The sequence below is a fragment of the Pinus tabuliformis genome, chromosome 8 (assembly GCF_031772625.1).
Source record: "Pinus tabuliformis cultivar Carrire ecotype Pingquan chromosome 8, CPIR1, whole genome shotgun sequence".
Taxonomy (NCBI): Eukaryota; Viridiplantae; Streptophyta; class Pinopsida; order Pinales; family Pinaceae; genus Pinus; species Pinus tabuliformis.
This window is the reverse complement of record NC_142294.1, coordinates 2076642474-2076664888: the sequence shown is the minus strand read 5'-3', so window position 1 is coordinate 2076664888 and position 22415 is coordinate 2076642474. Positions and strand designations below refer to the sequence as shown.

The window sequence follows — 22415 nt, the reverse complement described above, 5'->3', positions numbered from 1 at the left end:
CCTAAGAGTCTAATGACAAAATTCATTCCGGCTTTGGGGTTACGCTGAAGGAAAACTCTGCCGATCATGGATCGGTGAGACAAAAAACCTTTCGGAACGTAGCTTATCACTAGAAAATTAGGATTGCCTAGGCAATTTACATACATGACTTAGATCTACTAAGATTATTTACAATTTATACTTGTAGACTAGGTTTACAACATAACATGATCGGGCTGATGATGATAGTCGAATGGCACGGATACGTCGATCGAGCGCTATCCCTTTTTGCGAAAAGGGGGTGTCTGCTATGGGTAGTTGACATGTAGTGGTCAACATCTGGCTCTACTTGGGGAGACGTTGCTGCATTGTTGGAATGTGAGAATCCAGAATCTGCATCCATGCAACACAACCAAAAATAAGTAGTGTCCATCCAAAAATCATCAGATAACATTAAGCACAGGAAAGATATAAGCTCTTCATTTATCAACTATTTAGTAACATGAAAAGTAAATCTAATCCTAGAACATAAATGAAAATGCTTGAAAAAACAAGGAGTAGGGTTAGAAATATAGAGGATACGCCATGGCATCAGATGTGTTCAATATATTGTATATTGAGCATTTGCCTACTTTCAGGCAAATCTGTGGGTTGCTTGTCGGATGTGCCATGTCCAATTCTGCATATGGTAGGAATTTTTCCTATTCGAAAATCAAGCTGCTCGTGGCCGTCGATGCATCAAATCTTCTTCTCGTTCTCTTTATTTTGCGTTTTTTCTTTGTGGCAAGCTGTATCACTGATGACGTGGAACTTTCTGCTTCAAAGCTCTCAGATGAAGTATGTAAGATATGCGTGAGATGTCTTTCTTCATTCTCCATCTGCCCTGTCAAGGATGATGGATCAATCTCACAGGCGCCATGAGTTATAACTTGATCTTCAATGACTGGGGGATTAACCGTGTGAGCATCAACCTGATTATTAATTTCCCTTTTATCCAGGTCACCTTCAATTATCCACTTTTCAATGGAACAAAGGACCTCATAATAAGATGGAGCTTGTTGCAATAGATAAGGAGGCTCCTGATCTATTGACGTTCCCTGGGTTCTTTTATCCTCTGACCGCTGTTGAATTTTCTGAACCTGTATTTTAATGGCATCTATCTGACTAGAGTGTTCAACCTTCATAGCACTGATTTCCATAGCATGGCCTTCTTCCATGGTCAATAACTTATTTTGAAGACATATCTGATTAGCTTCCATATATCTTATTATTTTATCGTCCTTTGCCTTTATGGTCATCCAACAATCCTGCATAGAGTTCATCTCTTTCTTATAATTTTCTTTCATGGTAGCCAACTGATTATTATAATCGAATTCCATGATCGTCATATTTTCCTCTAAGCCTGATAACTTGCTTTGCATAAAATTAATTTCCCTATCATGATTAGCTTTCATGGTCTCAATTTCCTTAGCATGCTGATTTTGCATGTCGGTTACGTGATTTGAGTGTTTAATTTTCATGATCTCCATCTCCTTATTACGTTTTTCCAGGTGGGTGCATAAAGTTCTCACATCATTGGCGTAATTAGTTTGATTGATCTGCATATTTTTTACCAGGCGCATTAGTTCTTCTATAATTTGCTTCTGATTTTCCCTTTCATTGTCAACACTGATTTTACAATTTGTCCATGTTTTTCCACTATCATGGATTTGATTTGCAATGGTACAGGTGGATGGCACATTCTGCTATGAAGAATTGTCTTGAAATCATTCATCGACAGCTTGACCTTTCATAAGATTACTTTCATTTTGTTGCACAATTTTAGGGGCACTAGGCAAGCTATCTGGATAACCATATCTATCTTTAAAAGCATTGACAATGTCTTGTAAAGAAGTGAAAGAATCTTCAGGACAATTATTAAACCAATTCAAAGCATTACCCTCTAAAGAAAGGACAAATAGATGCATTTTGACATCTTCATGATTATATTGAGGGGGTTTACAATATATGATCATTATACGAGTAAACCTGCCTAGATGCTTTCTAACAATGACTGAATCACCACTCGAGAACAAAGGTAATTTAGAAATGGCCACTTCTGGAACATCATGGAGTTCATCAGTAAAATGACATGGGTTAAATGAATAATCCATGATGAATAATGAGGGACCAAATGGATGATAGAAAGAGATCTCTGCTCAAGAAAATCAAGAGATGAAAGAAGTGGAGTCGCCACTGGAACAATGAATCTAATTCTAGGATCCAAAAAGCAACCAACAAGCAGATATTAGGGAGGCTTATTGTCTGGGAAAAAAATAAATGAAAAGAAATGGAGTTGCCACCCAAACAAGAAGTGAACTGAAGAGTAGTTACTGATATGATGAAAGATAAGGTGATGAAAAGATCCAAATGATGCCAAAAAATGTTGACTCTGCCAGCTCAAATGAGAGATGAGAAAGATGAAAGAATGATGAATGTCAAATAAACCAAGGACAAAAAAAACTTTGTCCCCGGCAACGGCGCCAAAAAATGTTGTCGCACAGATTTTCTGGGCAGCGCGACAACGCTCAGACCGGGGGCTGTCACCTTGATCCCCGATCTCTCCATTTAAGCCGTCTCCCGAGGCTAGGGGGGTAGACCCTATGGGATAAAGGAAGACCAACTGTGGACCAGTTGGGTTGGGAGACACAACAAGGCAATTTAGCACCTGATTGATTTTAGAAATTAATGTACACATGCCTTATGGAGTTAATGATTATTTATTAAATGTTGCAGAAATATGAACCATGTAAAACAATCATTTATCATCAAATATCCCAAGCAATATAAGCTATTCAATAAACTCACAATGCTTTAATAATGCTCCAGCAATTGAATTTCTAAAGATTGAATGCTTTAAACAACCATACAATTTAAATGCTAACCAATTACCACTTTCAAATAGGTAACTTTAAATAAACATTTAAGTGCATTTAACTATAGAAAAGTGGAACATAGATACCACGAAAGACACCAAAAATGAATTTTCAATTTTAAAAATTTTAAAAATATTTTTATATTTTTTTAAAATAAAACCAAACTAAGCAAAAACTACAGTAAATGAAACTTAAATTACTAAACTAAACTAAATGAAATTATAAATAAATATATACGATTAAAATGAAATTTTAAAACTAAAAATTATTAAAAAATCTAATTCTAAAAACTAAATAAAGATTATGAAAAAGATCTACCCTAAATGAATCAAAGTATAGAATTAACATTTTATGGCCTTCACACACACACATATATATATATATATATATATTTTTTTTTAATTTTTAATTTTTTTCTTTTTTGATATTATTTTTTAAAATAAAAATTAAAACAAAGACTAATTTTAAAGAAATCTGGATCTAAAACTAAAACAATTTTTTTTTAATAAATCTAAAATTAAAAAAAAAAATCTAAACTAAAATCATTTTAAATTTGGAATTCTCTTGCATGCTACAATGTTGGGCATTTATATGGATTATTGTCACTTTTCGTCACATATTGAAAATCATTCTGGAGCGTTTCTGATTTAATTGTTTAGATTCATCAAGTTGTCCATCATCAAAATCTCCTAGAGTCTGTTTTTCACAGGCTATCCTCATCTATTCACTGAGGGACTTGTCTAGGAGAGAGTCTAAATGGAGTGAGTAAGGATTTAAGAGTGACAACCCTTAATCTGAGCGTTGTCGCGTTGCCTAGACACTCTGTGCGACAACAATGCATATTATGTTATTCAAGTGCCAAGTATAATCATAGATCCACTGCAACCAACATGTTAATTAATCGGTATGGGAACACATGCTTCTATGGTTATTTATGCAACGGATCCAAAAGCTCAAATGGTAAGAAAAATATGAAGGATTATGAGGGCAGGAGGTGGGAAAATAAGAGACCCATATATCATAGAAAGGAACCTTGGAAGAAGGGAAAGACACCAACTGAGAGATTTGAATTTGTTCTTCTAACCAGAAGATAGAAATGTCAATGATCAAGCACATGAACCTTTGATGAAGAACTATCTCAGGCCTATCATCCTCACGGTAAGAAGGAGAATGATTTAGACACATTTAGGATTATATTATCTTGGTTATTGGGAAAACAAGAGAGGGAACAATCATCATACCTAGGGAAAAACGATGATTCTTCATTTTTTGTAGGGGAAACCAACTCTTCATCAAAAGCAGGGGAATGAACAAACATCTATTTCTGGGTTAGGAACACAACAAGGGGAGGAATGCTCAAACATGAAGAACAAACCTTTATTGGTGGCATGGATAAACAGAGCATCTTCTTTTGACCAAATTATTGTCATCTTGGAACATACAGAAAAGAGACCTTTCCAATCAAGGAAGGGCTTCATAAGGACCAACATCGTTAATCAGAAGTGGAGGAGCATTTTCTTCTTCATTGGGATCATTCCTATGGATTTGAGATACTATGGGGCCATCATATTTGTAATCATACCCAATTCCCCAATTAGTGGCCCAAAAATCACTCATAGTTTCTTCATCCATTTGATGATCATGATCTTCCTCATAATCATCCCATTGTTCACTATGTATTAGACATTGACCAAGCTACAAATATTTCTCTTCCTTGTTAGGCAGGGAGGACTCTTCCTCTTTCTTCTTTTGAAGAATATCACTCAAAGTATTTACTGCATGATTTTGGTAATATGCTTCTAGAAGGAGAGCATCTGTAGGGTTCCTATTATACTCACATTTCATATTATAGAGCTTCTATGGTTCCTCGTAGAAGTGGGAGAAAATCTCCTTGGTGCTATGTTGGTCACTTTAATTGCTTATTGAATTAAACAACAAAGTGCTACATAAATTGTCAACCCGAGGAAGTCTTGTTATTTCAAAGGCAACTGCATATTATATGTACTCAATTCTAAAAGCAACAAAAGTTGTAGTACAAACAAATCACACCTCAATTTAACAAACTGAAGATCCACTTTGAATTACAGCGAATACACTCTATTGCAGATAACTATCAAAGAATGCTTAATTTCATTCAAAGAGTCATATAATGAAAAAGAATCAATCTGCAAAGGAAAGCAATGGCTATGCTGTAACAGAGAATCAGGACCCTATCCCCAGAGCGGGAATCTTCAGCACCTGCCTCTGATTATCTAGCTTGCCAATTCACTCTGTAACTTAATCACCGGTGAAACACTCATGAACTAACTTTGAACAATAATCAATTGAGAAAGAAACGGAGTTTCAGCAAAGGTATAAACAATATTCAGTAAACAGTACTTGTTTACAAGGTATGAATAAAAGACACACTTGACACACTATAGAAGTAAAATGGGTGAATCTTGTGATGAAGGTGGGCCTTGTCCTTCTCACAAGATTCCCCAGGAGACAAGAACTAGAAAAAGATGTTCAGAACAAAATTTTATTAATCCATCAATATGTCATGCTACAAAAAGGATTCTAGTCCTATTCCTTCAACTGAGCCTTTTCCACAGTCTGTTCATCCCCTTCTAATGTAGATGTCTTCTCCTTTTAAAGAGGAGACATCTATTACAAAAGATTTATATTATAAATTCTATTTTAACCCATTATACAAGATTAGGGAAATCAGTTTCCCGTCAAGAAAATGCTGTTACAGTAATACTGTCTTTAGATTATAGGCGTTACATCCAGTGTAACAGCTTCCTCGGTGATCAGTCTGGTTCCTCTGTTGCTGTCAAATTTAGAATGCAAATTTCAACTGTTTCAGCTTTGAGATTTACGTGCCATTCTTACTGTTTCAGCAACTGCAAAAATAGTCTTGCAAACTCCAGGCAGTTTCAGCAATGCAGACTGCACATCATTCTTTAACTATTCAACAACTTAACAATTTAAAGATTAACTATGATATGCTAAATAATTAAACGTATAGTGATGAGAAGAATCATTACATGCCTTTGGGATAATTGAGTTAAAACACTAACAAGGACTTTTAAATATAGGTTGAAAAGGATGATATCATGGCAAAATGTATGGTCAAAAAGGGACAGTATGAGGTCCTAACATCCCCCCCAACTAAAGCAGTTGCATGTCCCCATGCAACATTTACTCTGAGTTTGAGTCGGAGTACTGGGATGTACAGTGCAAATTATTTATACAGTAAGTATAGAAGGTGCTATCAACCGAATCTCTGAAGCCCTGGACACTTTGTAATCTCTGCCATGCTGCAAGCTCCTCCTTTTTGGACACCTTGAAGTAGGCCTTATATTGCTGTATTGGCAACCAGAGAAGCGGGAAATGAAAATGATAACCCAACCATTTTTCACCACACGGTTGAACACATTTAATGTAATTAGATACTCGTGAAATTGCTGCGTGAAGATTAAGAGGGTTAAAGGGATGCTATTCCCTTCTCTCCTTAGGGAAATGTTCCCATAATAGATTGTTTGCCTGTATGGCAAGAGGTCCTTTCTTTTTGACATACTGTTGACACTCCTCTAACACTGCTGCTTGTAATTCTCTGATATGCTCAGTCATTCCTGGTTCTCCTATAACCCGATGATGTTCAGCAATGAAAACAACAACATTCTGTGGTTCAGCTCGGATCCACAGAAGGCGATTTTCTTCATTATGTTTCGCTGAAAGGAAAGCGTTTTGCCATGTGAGCTGATTGGCCATGAAAGAGACAAAGGCTCTAATCTGAATGTCACCAGCCACAGGAATCAAATTAAGCTTTCTATCCTCCGGCATGGCTTCATTATGGAGATAGAGTTCACATAATAGATTCTGTTCACTGACTGATGCTGCTGCAAAGGTTTCAATAAGTTGCTGGGGTGTAGACACCTCATGAGGTCGTCCATCTATGACTGCTTTTACTTGGAAGAATGCTAGGCGTTCTACCAGAAACACAGAATAGTTGAAGGATGGTTTCCTGGTGGCCAGAAGTCTTTGAACTAACTCAAAGATAAGAGACAGTCTAGTTTTCAACTCCTTATTTTCCTTATGCTGTGCATGGAACTATTCCAAGACGTCCCAATTTCTATATACATGATTCTGCCATAATGATTTATGTTCCTGCAATGCCTTTTCTTGTGACAGGTCATACTCTTTCTTCCATATATCCCTAAGTTCTTGAATGCTTGAGGTCTAAGTGAAGACAGTCGCTGCACACCGAGGTTTAGTCTGGGTAAACACCATCTTTGCAGACTTTGGCACAGGATTTTCAGTTTTAACGACGAGGGTAGGTCGGGATACTTGCGGTTTCACTTCCTCTTCAGAAATCTTTGAAGGCCCTGCTGGTTCTTGTGTGAGAGCAGGGCGTTCCTTTTTAACTATAACAGGAGTAAATGCAGGAGCGGGTCCAGGCAATGGGACTTCGATTATCTTATAACCAGCTCGAGAATAGAGATCACCACATTGGCTGCACATGTATTCATTGTATCGATCCTTTTCTGCACTTTTCTCAGCTGCAGATGCTACCTGAGCTAAAGTATACAGATTAAGTTCTTTTTCATAAGCTTCCCTTGCCATCCTTAACTCCTGCTTATAAACCTCAATCTCAGATTTCAGAAACTCATTTTCTTGTTGAAGGGAGGCTATCGTGACAGGGCCTTCTGTAGTAGGTGCAGTCTCTATAGCTGGTTCAAGTGCATAGGAGGATCGTTGTTTGGTGGCAGCTTCATTATTTGCATCCTCAGCAGGTGGTTCTTGTGTGACAACTGTTGGGTGATCAACTAGTTCTGTAACAGCTATATCCTCCTGAGCATGCGAATTTTGCATATCAGCCGACTGAGTGGCTGGTTCTTCTGTAACAGCTATAGTTTGTGCAGTACCCTGGTTATCTACACTTTGCTCATCAGCAGGTGGTTCTTGTGTATCAACTGCTGAGTCAGTAGCAGCCACGTCTTGGTCTATTTTCTGGTCATGGTCATTAGCAGGTGGTTCTTGTGTGACACTTGCTGAGCCAGTAGCTGGTTCCTATGGGATAGCTACATGTTTATTATCTATTTCTTGTTTATCAGCAGGTGGTTCTTGTGTAACACCTGTTGAGTCAGTAGCTACTACGTCCTGATGTGTTTCCTGATCATGATCATCAGTAGGTGGTTCTTGTGTAGCACCTGCTGGACTGGTAGTTGGTTCTTGTGGGGCAGCTACGTCTAGGTCGTCTATCTTTTGCTCCTCAGCAGGTGGTTCTTGTGTAACACCTGTTGAGTCAGTAGCTGGTTCTTGTGGGGCAACTACCTGCTGTACATCGTCTTGGGTGTCTACTTTTGATAAATCAGCAGCTGGTTCTTGTGGAGCAGCTGCGTCTTCTGAAAGGAATGATGTCACAAAATCCTGAACATTTTGCATTTCGGTACCCGAGGGTGAGGAAGGTAAGGATTCAGGGTCTGGTGGGGTATGGGGTTTTAGGATAATGGGTGGGGAATTTGGGGTGGCGGTCTCTGTTGCTGCTTCAGAAGACGTCCTCCTTCATCTTCGAGGTAAGGAGGCAGGAAAAACAATGGTTTTTCTTTTATGGGTAGCCTTCTTTGGGGTAGGAGGGACATCAAAAGTGATAGCTTCTTTAATTGAGGCCCTTGTTCGTCTTTTTGATGGGGACACAGCCTTTTCTTGCCTTTTCCTTTTCCTTTTCAGCTTAGCCAGGGGAATGTTGTCGTTTGAATCATCTCTGGGGATATGGACAATGGGAGTGGATGATCTAAGTAAATTATGGGGTGGGGTTGATGCAATGGAGGGGTCAATTGGACTAACTGTCACGGGTGGCTGGGGATTTTCAACATTTAATTGGGGAGTTTCGGCTGCTGCTTGAGAAATTTCGGCAGTTTCTTGAGGATTTTCGGCTGCTGGTTGAGGAACTTCAGCAGCTTCCTGGGGGTTTTCAGCTGCTGGTTGAGGAACTTTAGCAGCTTCCTGGGGTGGGTTGTTAAGGGGAGGAGGATTCTGTAGGGCAAAGCCCCTCTGGATTAGAAGCTGAACCAGACGATGGTGAGTGAGGGAGAGGAGTGGGTACTTTGCATTCGTGGAATAATGTGACATATTCTTTAGACACCCAAGCAGATAGTATGGCATATTTAATAAACGACCATGTCTTAAATGATTCAACAACACAAAGTCATGCTGGTAAACTACCTGGTAACGTCCTTCGCAGGTGAGGTAATGCTTGACAAACTTTGCAACCTTTGGCCATGGAGGTGGTAACAAATGCAGTGCAACACCCTTTAGGTTCGACCCATTTCCCAGTAGAAGAAAATCTTGCTGTGCGTTCAGAATCATGTGTTTACGACTGAACCAACGAATACCATCGGTTGGTAATCCTGAGACCTGCGCTATATCTTCCTCTGTTACTGGAATTCACACTCCCTGAATAGTAGAGTAACCTTCCTTTAAATTACGTGTGAATTCCAGGACTTGCTGAGAATCAAATTCCTGGAGCCTTCGGAAATAGTCCACCAGCCTGCTTGCAGAAAAATTTGATATGCTTCAGGGTGTAATTCCAATAGAGTCATTGAACCAGATTCATTTTGAATAGCGTTACCTCCCATAGTTACCGGTTCGGTAAGATGCACAATACAGAGCCGAGTTACCGCAACTGAGACAGAGTAAGATATTGCAAATAAGGTTATGACATAATAAGACAGAGACGGGGTGACGAGACACGGTCGTAGTAAAAACGACGGTGATTGGCATATCGGGTAATGATCGCAAGTTTTTGATATTTCCCCCAACTGCGGCTAAAATAATAAGTTTTGAATGTACGACGATTTCGACAATCATATTAGACTCTTCTCATTAACTATAGTTTAATATTTACACATAAACACACATACCTCACGTTTTACCTTCGATTGTTGTGCTGAAAGTATAATCTTGTCGTTAATAGAACACCAATGGTTATGAAAAGGGGTTGTAAGATATGAGGGTATTTATATGAAAGGCTTTCTCTATTCACAGTAGGTAATAGTGAAGGAACACAATTATCAGGATGAATGGCTGATTCTCTCAATGGAAAGAGATATGTATTGGTCATTTTTGAGAGGAATTGATGCCTCAATTATGGAAAAATGGGAAAATTGATGCTTTTTCGGAAAGATGGAAAAGGTTGGTGTTTCCACAATGGAGAAAATGGGGAAAAGTTGGTGTTTCAGCAATGGAGAAAATGGGGAAAAGTTGGTGTTTCAGCAACGAAGAAAATAGACAAAAATTGGTGTTTCAGCAATGGAGAAATTGGCGTTTCAGCAACGGGAAAAAGAGATGTTGCTGTTAAAGAAAAATAGGAAAATGTTGCTGAAGGGTAGTATGAGGGGATGGATTATAAATGGCAATTGTTCCCAAACTGAAACTTGATCCTGCTTGCAATGCAATTGTTCCTTCAGCCAGCCTCCAAATGTAAGACCTGCAAAATAATAAATTGTAACATGGCAGCCCTTGACAAGGATTATTAATTAAGTAATCTAATCTAATAATAATACAAGAATATATAATGCAGAGATTAAATGCAATGAGGGGCAGCAGGCTCTTTCAAAAAGATATAATGTGAATCTGCCATGCAAGTGGCCTTAAAATCCTCCTTAGAAATTGGTTCCTGATATAGACGACGCTGATACCCATTTACTAACAATGGAGTTCTAGAACCATCAATTGTTAGGAGCCTTACTGTTCCATTGGGAAAAACAATATCTATCTCGTAAGGTCCCAGCCACCTTGTTCGTAGTTTCCCTTGAAAATTTTCAAACCTGGAATCATATACTAAAGCCGAATTGCCTTTTTGGAACTGCTTATGCTTAATAGTTTTATCATGCCACCTTGTTCTTTGCTGTTGAATCATAGTTGTTTGATGGATGACATCCAATCTTTTTTCATCCAATTCCTGCAGCTGCTCAACCTAGCTGTCTGTGCATCACAATGTTGTGAAAATCACAATCGGGATTAAATCGGCGCAGGGAACAAATCGGAAAAATCGGGAAAAAATTGGAAAAAATCGGGAAAAAATCGTTTGGTACAAAAATATTCATTTTTTTTCAATTTTTTTAATATCTAAACCATCTACAACATAAAATAAATACATTGACACATAAATATGATAAAAAAACTAATATATAAGATGTTTAATATCATTTTTAGTGTGATTTATTTTTAGCGCTAAAATCACACATAACATTGAATCATGTCCTGAATAGTAAGTCCTGACTCCTGAGTCCCAACTCAGCCTCAAAATATCAACAAAAAATATGATAATGTATCTCATCGTCATAATGTCATATACAATAAAATGAAAGTCTAATCCTGTTGATTTCCTCTACCTCTCTTGCGAGAAAATGCCACAACTTTCCCTTTCCCTCTAGATGTAGATGCTGGTGCCTGCGCTGGTGGAGATGGCAGTGGAGTCTGATGTGCTCTAGAAGCTGAAGAACTAGAAGTAGGAGCTATAGGAGGTAGACCACGTCCTCTACTGGTGGTAGGGGTAGCCCGGGTAGGTGGTGTCACCTGGAAACATTACAATCTCCCAATCCTGAAATCCTGAAAAACTGATAAGTCTGCTGGATTTTAAATGAAATCTAAAATTCTACTTTCTCCATATGAAATCCAATGAGGCTGGAACCACTCTCAAACATCCTGAGTCATTTCATGGTAATGTTAAAAATTTAAGTAAAAGTGACATTCTCCTTAACATTACCATGAATAGCATATCCATACTAGGGCCTAGACTTGATCATTAAGCTGCCCCACTCAAAAATTATTTGTTTCTTTAAAAAAAAATTGCATGAAAAAACCCAAAAAAACGTTATAAAACTATGCTGTTGCGACCCCCGACGATTTTTTAAGTTTTTATCGTGATTTTTTTAGTAAAAATCGGCCAAAAAAAAATACCGGCGATTTTTTCGTATAAAAATCGCGATTTGATCGGCAGAAGGAAAAAATCGCGATTTAATTGCGATTTTCACAACACTGGTCCATCAGTCAAATCAAGGTTAACAACTAAAGCAGTTCTTAAGGTTTTAATTTCAAATTCCACACGAAAAACAACACTTTTACCATAAACCAATTCGTAGGGTGAAAAACTTGTAGTGTTTCTCCAGGTAGTTCTGTAAGCCCATAATGCCTCAGGCAGTCTTTGAGATCAATCCTTCCTATTCTCCTTCACTGTTTTTGTTAAAATAGTTTCTATGACTTTATTTGTACTTTCCACTTGACCATTAGCTTGGGGGTGGTAAGGTGTAGCCATTTTATGATTGATATGATATTTTTGAAGCATAGCTTTAAAACCATGAGAATTGAAAGGAGGTCCTCCATCTGTGACAAGTTCTCTAAGCACTCCAAATCTAACGAAGATTTCTTCAAATAAAAAGGTTAAAGCAGATTCTTCATTAGCTTTAATAAGTGCCTTAGCTTCCACCCATTTAGTCATATAATCTGTACAAACCAATATATAAACTCTTTGGTTGGATGGAGGATTGATGGGCCCTACAAAATCTAGAGCCCATCTTTCAAAGGGTTCAAGTATTACCTGAGGGTTCAGTGGCATTTCATCTTTATGATTGGGTTGGCCTATTCTTAACAACTGTCGCAGGCCCTGACATATTTCTTTGCATCCTTGAAAAGTGAGGGCCAATAATAACCCATCATGAGAATTTTATGTGTTGCTCTCTTATCAGCAAAATGCCCACCACAAGGGCCATCATGACAAGCCTTCAATATATCATAAACCTCATCTTCTCGAATGCATCTTCGGATTTCCTGATCAAGTCCTGTATGAAAAAGACACCCACTTATCCAGTTATACCGAGCACTTTGTTGAATGATCTTTCTTTTCTCCCGATGTGATAGGTGTGATGGTAGCTTCCCTGCAACCAGATAATTAGCAATGTTTGCATACCATAGTGAGTGAGCAGATACTGCAAACAAGTATTCATTAAGAAAGGAATCATCTACTAGAGTATTATCATCAGTTTTTATCCGAGAAAGGAAATCAGCAACTACATTTTCTTTACTTGGTCGATTCACAATTGTAATATCAAATTCTTGTAGTAACAATAACCACTTGGTAACTCGAGCATTTGTAATAGATTTATTCATTAAATACTTGATAGCCGAGTGGTCAGGATGAACAAAAGTAGGATAACCAGTAATGTAATGTCGAAATTTATTAATAGCATAAATGACTGCTAAAAATTCTTTCTTAGTAACTGTGTAATTAAGCTCAGCAGGGGTCATATTCTTACTAATGAAATAGATAGCATAAGGAAGATTATTCTCTTCTTGTCCCAAGACAGCTCCAATTGCAGTATCCGAAGCATCAGAGGATATATGAAAGGGAAGTGCCCAATCAGGTCCCCTCAGAATAGGAGCTGTAGACAACTGATGCTTAAGTTCATCAAATGCTTTCTGACAGGCATCAGTCCACTTAAATTCAACATTTTTCATAAGTAACACAAACAAAGGAGAAGCTATTTTAGAAATTTTTTTGATAAATCTTCTGTAATATCCAGCATGTCCTAAAAAACTTCTTACATCAGTTTGTGTTTTAGGAATAGGAAGAGTCTGAATTACCTATACTTTGGATGGATCCACTTGAATCCCAAGGAATGAAATGAAGTGTCCTAGTACAATTCCCTCGTTCATCATCATATGACATTTTTCGGTACTCAATGAAAGATTAGCTTGTTTGCATCGTTTAAGTACTTTCTCAAGGTTTTGTAATGCATCTTCAGAAGTCACACCATAGGGAGTGAAATCATCCATAAATATCTCCAAAGAATCATTAAGCATATCAGAAAAGATTCCTATCACTGCTCTTTGAAACGTTGCTGGAACATTACATAGTCCAAATGGGAGAACTTTATAAGCAAAAGTCCCCCAAGGACTAGTAAAAGTGGTATTGTCTTGATCTTGGGGTGCAATTCTGATTTGGTTATATCCACTAAAACCATCTAAAAAGGAAAAGAATTTCTTCCCTGACAAGGTGTCCAACACCTGATCAATAAATGGCAAGGGGAAATGATCTTTTTGGGTAGCTTTGTTTAAGGCTCTATAATCTACACACACTCTCCATTTCCTGTTTTTCTTAGGTACTATTACCAATGGAGAAACCCATTCACTATTAGATATAGGGTATATAAACCCTGCATTAAGCAACTTTTGAAGTTCTTCCTTAACAATTTCCCTCAAATTGGGATTCATTCGCCGCTGGGGTTGACAGACTGGTCAGGCCCCTTCCTTAATATAGATACGATGAGTACATAATTCAAGAGAGATCCCCTTCATATCTGTGTAATCCCATGCGAATGCTTCCTTGTTTTCACGGAGCAACTTCATTAGCTGTTGTGTTTCAGCATCTGATAAATTGGGGTTTATGTTCAATGTTTTGCCAGGTTCGATTTCTACTGTCATGCTTTTAGAGGAGATAGCAGTTGATGTTTGAGGTAAATTTTCAAATTTAAACCTTTCCTGTGTTTCAGGATCCAGAATTGCAGTTAATTGATTATATGTTTCATAAGTAACTGAGGAAGGTTCAGAAATAAAATTACTAATTACTTCATCTTCTGTGGTGTCTTTAAGAGTTAAAGCTTGTCCGATGGTCAAAACGGGTTGAGTATCATTATCCTCATAGTCTAACCATACAGAATCATCATTGTTAATCATAGGTGTGGCATGAGGGTATAGCGTAAGCTGCTTAGTTTCACATCCATTAGAGATTTTCATTGAGCCTGATCTATAGCTGATGAAAGCATCTGTTGTAGCCAGCCAGGGTCTCCCCAAAATCAGAGGATGCCCCTCAACTTTAATTTAGTTTGTAATACAACAAAGTTAGCTGGGTAATTCCAAGATTCGACTAAAATGATCAGGTCTTCAATGACCCTCTCCGGTTTGATTGTGGAACAATCAGCTAATTCCAGGATAGTTGGTGTCTCTCTAATAACATTTTTCAACTGTAACAACTGTGCAGTTTCAAGGGTCATAATATTTATAGCAGCACCTAGGTCTACCAGAACTCGTGAACCAATAGTTTTTCTGACCTGTACTGTGACCGTAGGGTGACCAGGATCACCATATTTTACAGGAGGAACTTTTCCTGACATTAAAGCAGCTTGATCACCCATCACATGCACTGTAAGGGGATCTTTAGCCTTCCTACCAGGTTTCTTGATGCAAATGTCTCTAATGGTTCTGGCATAGATTGGCACATCTCTGAGTGCTTGTAAAAGTGGAATTTTAACGTAAAGATTCTGCAGTTCCCCTAGAAGATTAAAAACAGGCGGCTCAGGTGTCTTAGCAAGAGCTAGACGTTCAGGGAATGGTGGCTCTACTGTTTCAACAGTTTTATTAGTGAATGGCTTGACTGTTTCAACAGTTTTGTTAGAGGATGGCTTGACTGTTTCAACACCCTTATTCAGTAAATTATTCTTTTCTGTCTCTTCCTTATCAGAGTCAGAAGAGGTAATATCGTCAATGATTGACTCAACTATTCTCTCGGATCGTAAATGAATATCATTACATTGCATAGGAGATGTAGGTAGGTTCTGAATGTCGATGACTTGCACAACTTTATTATTATTATTAGGGTTAGGGTTTGGTTGTACAGGCAGCTGAGGCTTCATGGTCTGATTATTCGGTGGGGTACCTGACGGGAGAGAAAGTTGTTGCTGGAACTGAGGAAATTGGTTTGTGAACGGAGTTTGTTGAGCTCTCCAGTTTGGGTTCCATTGGTTAAAATAGGATTGCTGTAGAAGCTAGGGAGTCCACATTGCAGGGTCTACAAAGGGAGGGTTTGTTTGCTGCATGGGTGGGAAATTCATTTGATTGAAGGGTGGGTATTGCATTTGGTTAAAGGGCGGGTAATTTGCTTGATTAAAAGAAGGATAATTATTCCAACGATTAAATGGCATACTAGAGTTCGTACCTTGTCCTCGTGGTTGCCATTGCCTCCTTTGTGTCAGCAGATAAACTGCTTCAACTTCCTCCTCAGTTGGTTGTAACGCTGCCTTTATCCCTGGTAAAGAGGGGCATTGTTGAGTTTCATGGTCCTTCTCACAAATGGTGCAGATTGGTACCTTGTCCAGTGGGCATTCCCTCAGTGGGTGTTTTTCTCTGCATTTAGGGCAGAAAATGGCCAAAGCAGCTTCTGCCTTTGCTTGCTTTTTTTTAACCTGCAAGGTATCAATCTGTGAAGCAAAAGAACTTAACATTTCAGTTTTGAACGCCTTAAGTAAATTACCTATTTTAGCTCTTGTTGTTCCTCCACTGGCTGATTTCTGGACCCTTGAATAAGTACTATCCCTGCTCTTTGATTTATTTGCAGCTCCTCTTGAACACCTCTTGTAGAGGTTAACGATTTCATCATACGATTCTTTAGATATATCCCCTTTACCAAGCATATTTAACATATCTAAACAATCATCCCTTACCCCTTTCAATAATATTGTTTTAAGAATATCTTTACTTACATAAGGGTGCTCAAATCTCTGCAGATTATACTGCAGTCTTTCCACAAAGTCCTCCAGATTTTCATCCTCCTTCTGAACCATCTTGAACAATTCCTCCCTTTTTTCTCTAGTCTGACAATAGTCTTGGTATTTGGCCCGAAATTTCTCCTTCATCTGATCCCATGTTGTGATGACATGACCTCCCAAGATCATAAACCATCTTAGTGCATTTCCTTTTAATGTTGCTGGAAACAACTTCAATTTTTGAGCATTATTAATATAATCATAACTTCTACATAATATATCAAATTCGAAAAGAAACTCATCAGGGTCTTCAGAGGATAAACCATGGAAGTTAGGTAGGGCTGAGAATGGAATATTCTTCGTAGGAGTTGTACCTCTGGAAAGTTCCTCAATAGGGAATTCCAAGGTGGAGAGAGAATTCTCGCCTCTTCCTTCTTCTCTACGTCCTCCACCAAAGATTCCTTCATTGTTTCCATCCATTGGTTGCTTCCCTGTTGCACTTGCCCGGTCTTTAGTGTTTTATGTTGGACTCTCAATGTCCTGAACTGGTTTCTCAACTTCAATATCGTCTATTGGTTCTTCAATTTCAATATCTTCTATTGGTTCTTCAATTTCCTCCACTAGTTCCTCGGTATGTTATACTGTTTCTACAACCCCTTCAGGTCCCACTACTTCCTCTGTTTGGTAGTCCGTTTGGAGAGAGTGCTGAGTTTGTGGCCTCTGGGATGTCTCAGCGTTTGAAATAATCTCATCGATGAAAGTTTTTCTTCCTCCTCTTCCTTTGCCCTTGCCACCTGTAGGATTAGTTTTCTTGCGTCCTCTCATGCATCCTGCATATCTACAAGAAAATCATCAGTGCTTTTAAAATCTATAATTGCCTTCCCCGACAACGACGCCAAAATGTTGGTCACTTTAATTGCTTATTGAATTAAACAACAAAGTGCTACATAAATTGTCAACCCGAGGAAGTCTTGTTATTTCAAAGGCAACTGCGTACTATATGTACTCAATTCTAAAAGCAACAAAAGTTGTAGTACAAACAAATCACACCTCAATTTAACAAACTGAAGATCCACTCTGAATTACAACGAATACACTCTATTGCAGATAACTATCAAAGATGCTTAATTTCATTCAAAGAGTCATATAATGAAAAAGAATCAATCTGCAAAGGAAAGAAATGGCTATGCTGTAATAGAGAATCAGGACCCTATCCCCAGAGTGGGAATCTTCAGCACCTGCCTCTGATTATCTAGCTTGCCAATTCACTCTGTAACTTAATCACCGGTGAAATACTCATGAACTAACTTTGAACACTAATCAATTGAGAAAGAAACAGAGTTTTAGTAAAGGTATTATAGACAATATTCAGTGAATAGTACTTGTTAACAAGGTATGAATAAAAGACACACTTGACACACTGTAGAAGTAAAATGGGTGAATCTTGTGATGAAGGTGGGCCCTGTCCTTCTCACAAGATTCCCCAGGAGACAAGAACTAGAAAAAGATGTTCAAAACAAAATTTTATTCATCCATCAATATGTCATGCTACAAAAAGGATTCTAGTCCTGTTCCTTCAACTGAGCATTTTCCGCAGTTTGTTCATCCCCCTCTAATGTAGATGTCTCCTCTTTTTAAAGAGGAGACATCTATTACAAAAGATTTACATTATAAATTTTATTTTAACCCATTATACAAGATTAGAGAAATCAGTTTCCCGTCAACAAAATGCTGTTACAGTAATACTGTCTTTAGATTATAGGCGTTACATCCAGTGTAACAGCTTCCTCGGTGATCAGTCTGGTTCCTCTATTGCTGTCAAATTTAGAATGAAAATCTCAACTGTTTCAGCTTCGAGATTTACGTGCCGTTCTTACTGTTTCAGCAACTGCAAAAATAGTCTTGCAAACTCTAGGAAGTTTCAGCAACGCGGACTGCACATCATTCTTTAACTGTTCAACAACTTAACAATTTAAAGATTAACTATGAAGATATCGTGATTATATGCTAAATAATTAAACGTATAGTGATGAGAAGAATCATTACATACCTTTGGGATAATTGAGTTAAAACACTAACAAGGACTTTTAAATATAGGTTGAAAAGGATGATATCATGGCAAAATGTATGGTCAAAAAGGGACAATATGAGGTCCTAACATGCTACACACTGCAATAAGTTGCTTGCAAAACTCACCGTATTCCATCATCCCTTTTTGCAACACCTAGAGACTCTCAGGATCAAGATCCCCATCTTCATTCTCAGAAGAGATGTTTCCAAGGTCATCATTGTTAATTTCCAAATTTGCAATCGACAACTCCTCCACATCCTCATCACTTTCTTTGCCATCTTGGTCATCCAAATCCTCATTACGCAATGAGCCATATTTTTCTTTGATCATGTGACAAGGAATTGAATGCACCAGTATAATAGGCAAGCTCAGAAAAGAGATAATTTGTAGGGACTTTTTCATACTCTTGTTGTATACTGTGGAGTTTTAACTTGCTCTTATTATAGAAATTGAGTATGAATTCTTCGTTCTCATTGCTCTATAAGATGGTCACAAAGCTTAGCCCACAAATCCAATCTTTCCCATAAGTTTTGGACATCTTCAGGGCTAATGTCATGGATACTTTCCTTCTCACAATCAACTATTTTTCACGGTTTCGAATATAAAACCAAAATGGAGGGGACCCTAAAATGGAGGGAAGGTGACCTTCAGCTGAAGTTACGGGCTGTTCTAACTTCTAGCCACTCACAACCCTTCGACTTTCCTCCAAACTATTGCGGCTTGCTTCAGAAAGCCTCCTCCAACCTGCAGCTGCCCTTCTACAAGTCTGCACCCTTCTCACAACCCTTGAAATAGTCCCTTCTCCCTTCGACAAACAAGAATAGGCCTGCGGCCTTCGCAGTAGCCCTTGGTCACTCAAATAACCTTGAAAACAGTCCTCAAATCAGCATCCTCCAATCTAGGGTACTTGGCCCCTTCTCCAGCGCTTGGACACCCTGAAACTGCCTCCAAACAACACCTCGACCCTCTCTGAAATAGCCCAACAGACAAGCCCTAAATCATCTCCTTTCTTGATGTGGCTAGGGCAGAAAATCATAGCTCTTCCCTTGTGTTTTTCGTTGCACAAATGGATGGGTTAATGCCTCATATTCACCCTCTATTTATACTAAAGAGAGGGGCTCCAAAACGTCATGTTCTAGAGGATGTCCAACTGTCACATGCCTAAAATATCCTTAACCTTAAACATAAGTCACACCCCAACATATGACTTCAAAAAATTCATAACTCCTCAACGACAATTCAGAATAAGATGATTCTTGTTGCGTTAGAATCGTCTCACCGAGTGCTATCATTCTCATCCATCACATGTCGAAGACTCGTCACGGTTTTGGCCCAAACATCTATGTGTGCAAAACCCCAGGATTGGGTTCTAAGCCCACAAGCCTACTTGTGTCGCTTTGACCTCCAACCCTCGAACACTAGGGCTTGGAGTACCTCACAAGCTACACAAATCAACACTCCCTCTTAGTGAGGGAGGTACTTCCAAGACTAGGAAGTAACCATCATCATCTCTGGCGACACTAGCCCATCTGGCATCCATCACTGCAACATACCCTATAGAATGAATCCAACAATCTCGGTAGTGCCTTTGCCTCATCACATCCGAACCTAAAGATCCCAAACCTCCATAGGTCTATTCCCTCTGAGGCTAGACTCCCTTTGAGCCTACAAAATCTCCACTGGCTCAGTCCTGTAAGCACTCATCCTCCTGAATCAAATACCAATCATGCAAATCCCTCCAATCTCGGATAGGCAACGTCACAATCCAAAGTCTCTAGCTTGCCAATTTGTAGTCCATCACATGAAGCCATCTCGATGAACCTGATCTCGTCCATGCCAAAGAAACCCTCGAGCTGTCCCAACCATGCATGACAAATCAACTAAAGTCCATGATCAACAATCTGCCCTACAACAAACTGTTGTTCACTAGGCTCACCACCAATCCACCAGAACTCCTAGCCAATCTCACTGCCAATGTAATCAAGACCACATCTCCATGTTTTTAGCTGAACCATCTGCTCCATCATCTAGACATCCACAACTCCCTCTGAGTTGCTTCTCTGTGCACACTCTGATTCACTATCCCTCAAAGTGAATCAGATACCCTATGATACCATGTTGAATTTCCAGGACCTTGGGTCTAGGTTAGAGTCTTAAAATCACTAACACTACCAAACCAAGAATCTCAACCATAAACTACTTTGCACAACGGAATAAAATAGTAGTAAATCACACATGCACAGAATATAGACAACTTTTTACAGTTTTCAACCCAACTTCGTTATATTAATCCAATTGATATAATACAACAGTCTAGGGCTCCCATACTAGGGATAATGGTCCTCATACATCCACTAATACAAGATACAAACTGGCACTTGGTGTCAGTCCATCGACAACCAATCTATCCTCAACAAGATACTCTGACCGTCTAGCTGATGTAGAGCTCCTCATAGTTGCCTTGGTTGTACCCTGTACCTGCCCGATCATGCAGCTCTCGATCTGCAGCTCCTACCTCTATCAATGCCCCAAGTCCATCTGGCCACTAATTCTCGACTATGCTATCTACTCTCTAGTTGTGCCTTCATCCATCAAAGCCACAACACATCAAGATTCTTGTCGAGTTATTCACAACTCCACTTGTGAACAACTCTCGACTGCCCACTGGTGCTCCTCAGCTACTCAGGGACTTTAGCCCACTATAGTCTTTCTGCGCTGCTTTGATGAAGACCAACATAGGGCATAGAGGGCTGCCACCTATCACTGCAAGATGTCCATCTCCCACAATGAACACGGGCTAGGAGAACTGCCCATCATTTGTTGTAGAAGTCCTCCACACACAAGTCTCGGGTTCCACAAACTGCTCCTCTGGTTCGTCAACCCTTGAGCTCAGCAACTGCCTCTCTCACAACTACCTTTGTCCATCAAGGTGTTGCTCACCGGGATCCAACTTGGACACTATCACGCTGTCCTCCAGTAAACCATAAATGCCCAATCACATCCACGCTTGGTCTTCTCACGCTGCCCTCCAATAGTCCACGAGAGACCAAGTCCACGCTGTAGCATTTGCACTTAGTTAGGGCATCCCCACATTTTGAAGACCCTTAAACATGGCTGCCCCCAGACTTCACCAATCTGCCCTTTGCTCTACAATAGAGGAGCTATTGCACAAATCTGGGCATCAACAACTTGTCCTCTCCTAGGACACCATCAACTCATCAACCAAGGGAACATCTGCAACACTCCTTGCTGCTGTCCTCTTGCCTTCCAATCTGATGTGCCTGCTGTCACCTTGGCTGCTTGGTAGGCCTCCCAACAATCCACGTGGGCTCCTCCAAACAACTCCTAAGGCCTCCTACAAGCTGCCCATCAAACTGATCCAAGTCTGGTCAATTTATTGACCCAACAACCACAAGATGCTCTCCAAATTGCATACTTCAGCTCACTGTTTTAGGGCAATAGGTTACTGCAATTCTGGACTGATTAGGGCACCCGTACACAGTCCCTAACAACCCTCAAACATAGCCCAGAATTACCTTTCCTTGCTGCGGCTGCCCATCTAGGACGGGAGGTGACCTTCAGCTGAAGTTCTGAGCTGTTCTAGCCCCTCACAACCCTTCGGCCTTCCTCCAAACTGCTGTGGCTTGTTTCAGAAAGCCTCCTCCAACCTGCAGCTGCCCTTCTACAAGTCTGCACCCTTCTCACAGCCCTTGAAACAGTCCCTTCTCCCTGCGGCAAGCAAGAACAGGCCTGCGGCCTTCACAGTAGCCCTTGGTCACTCAAACAGCCCCGAAAACAGTCCTCAAATCAGCGTCCTCCAAGCTAGGGTACTTGGCCCCTTCTCCAGCTCTTGGACACCCTGAAACTGCCTTCAAACAGCACCTCTGCCCTCTCTGAAATGACCTGGCAGACAAGCCCTAAATC

General features: G+C 39.5%; 1 protein-coding gene across 2 annotated transcripts in view; it reads left to right on the top strand.

The window, feature by feature from the left end:
- Positions 1–22415, top strand: part of ABCC13 (multidrug resistance-associated protein 11) — a 547614-nt gene that overhangs the window by 287251 nt on the left and 237948 nt on the right. The gene's annotated exons all lie outside the window — the stretch shown is intronic.